Below are 2,667 nucleotides of genomic sequence, written 5' to 3'. Positions count from 1 at the left end.
CTGAGCTCACAGGGGAGGCGCCGGATGCCCGCGGGGCCGCCCCGCCACCCTCCCCGAGCGCCGCCACCTCCAGCCGCGCCGCAGACCCGGCCGCCGCCCTCCTGGTGTCGGGCCCGAGACCCGCTGAGGTGCTCTGCTTGGGTACCGCTGGGTTAGGCAGAGGGGTAGGCGCGTCTCTGCAAGACGTGGTGTGAAGGGAGGCAGCGGCCACCTCCTCCACCTCTTGTACGGAGCCCGATGCAGAAGCCCCCCTCCTGGCAGAGGAGTAGCCTGCGGCGGAGCCCCTCAAGCAGGGCAGGCCCAAGGTGTGGCTCAGGCATCGGGAAGGACAGAGGTGTCCCTGGGGAAACCTTCCTGTGGGAAGGCAGGTGCCCCGACCACTTTAAGCGACTCCAGGGTTAGGCAGCCTCTGAGCCCGCAGCTTCGCCCCTAGGCAGTGAGTTCCCGAGTCTTTTGTGGCTCTAGCCCTTCTTCTTTGTCAGAGCCAATATGGCATCTGGTTCCTCCATCACTACAGAAATGTGACCTAAAGATACAGGATGAATTTGCAGAATTGCAACTGGAGGTCTAAAACAGGGCAGGGGTAGGGGTCTGTGTGTCAAGGCTGGAACAAGGCTGTAGTCGGGCAGGAGCGAGAGAGAGGTCCAGAAGCACACACAGGAGCGCCGTTGCTGGGACAAGTCCCACAAGAAGTACAAAGCGGATTTTGTGGTCCCGTCAGGGGCTCATTCCTCCGGGTCACCTGACTCCTCCTCAGTGTTCTCGTGGGAGGGACCCGGCTGGACTGGGGCTAGGGTCTGACCAGCTGCCGGCCAGTTTGGCTGCTCTAGGTTTGAGTCGCATAATAAACCCAGAGATTTCAACTAGGAATCCATAGTGTTAGACCACAGCAGGCCAAAATGTTGTTGTTGTTTTCTGAATTCCTTGCAATAGAAGAATTTCTCCATTATTTTTGTCCAAAAAAAAGTGAAAACTAAGATCTGAGATTTTCTGAAGTCTCTCTCAAGTCAAAACGGTAGACAACCACTACAATAAAGTCCTATTACACAGCCAATTCCCTAATATAGCATCTGTGATCATCTAAATGTGCAAATACCACAGAAATAATTACAAGAAAAATTGAGGGGAAATAAATAAGAAATGATTGTGCTTTACAGTTTAGGAAAAAGGAAGGGGGAGAGAAAGAGCATCCAACTACAAAGTGGCTATTCTAAATTTGGCAGTACCTGTATAAGGAGTTTCTACCCAAGTCACAATGTGGTTTTAGACCACTCAGAGACGCAATAGATACCAGCTTTGTTGCTAGACAGCTGCAGGAAAAGTGTCACAAGCAACACAGAAATCAATACATAGGTCAATAAAGGCTAAGGCCTTTGATTCATTCAGAGCAGCTCTGTGGAAGATCCTGATGAGATTCGGATGCCCACCAAGATTTATTACTATTACAAGACTCCTTCATGACAACATGACAGCAACTGTTCTAAGCAATAGTTTGGAAACTGACCCCTTTACTATTAAAACTGGGGTTGTCAAGCCAGGATGTGTGATCGCATGAACAAACTTTTCCATCTATATTGCAGCTATTTTGCATCTGATTGCTGACAGACTTCCATCTGGAGACAACATCCAATATCACGTGCATGGGAATCACTTTAACTACAACTGGTCACATTGCAAATCCAAGATAACCAACACCTCCATTACTTCAATACACTGTATATAAATTAGGGCTGTCAATCGCAGTTAACTTACAGGATTAAGGCAAAAACAAATTAACACATTCATTTTTTTAATTGCATAAATTGCAAACATTATTTTGACCAGCGGAGCAGACCAGCTGGAACCTATGTGCACAGCCCTGACCCCATGCCTGCTCCAGACACCCGCCCACGCTGAGCAGTGGCAGCGGCTGGACAGAAGCTGCTATTCGACACGAGGGAAAGTGGCCCACCCCATCACGGCTACCAGGCCTTTCTTGTTGCAGTCGCCCAGCGTCCAGACCTGGGCTGCTCTGTGGGTCCTCTCTGCTGCCATCACTGCTGCCTCTGGGCCACCCAGTGGAGCAGCAGTGGCAGTGCAGAGGAGCTGCAGAAAGAAGGGCCCAGCCACAGTGAGGGGAAAGGGCGGTTCTTCCTCCGCGCTGAGCAGCAGCTTCTGCCTGGCCCCTGCCACTGCTCAGCATGGGCAGGTGAGTTTGGAGCAAGCACGGGGTGGGCCAGGGTTGGGGATGCTTGCACAGGTTCCAGCTGGTCCACTCCAGCTGGGGCAAGTCCAAGGTGGGCTGGGATTGGGGCTATAGGAGGTGGCAGATAGGACCTGCAGGGTACACAGGCTCCAGGCTGTTGGGTGGTGGGGGGTGTGCTATTTTTTAATCTCACAATTAATTGTGATTAATTTTTTTTAATCATTTGTCAACTCTAATATAATTTTTTTTTAAAGGACAAATTATTTACTTTCCAGGGAGGTCCAGTTTTAGTACAAAAACTGTAACCCTGACTCCATTTCACTCATCACTCACTGAGAAAATGAACATCTGATTCTCCTCTGCTGGGTAGCAGATTAAACTGAAATTAGGCAGGCACAAGTAGTATCATTTGCTTCAGATGTTCCATGCCACTAGAATATCTGCTAATTTTAGCATTCTAACAATTCGTTCTGCAGAGTGGG

This window comes from Gavialis gangeticus, unplaced genomic scaffold (genome assembly GCF_001723915.1).
Source record: "Gavialis gangeticus isolate Ggan-Ray unplaced genomic scaffold, GavGan_comp1, whole genome shotgun sequence".
NCBI classification, from domain to species: Eukaryota; Metazoa; Chordata; order Crocodylia; family Gavialidae; genus Gavialis; species Gavialis gangeticus.
The sequence above is the reverse complement of the archived record's forward strand: the minus strand, read 5'-3'. Positions refer to the sequence as shown.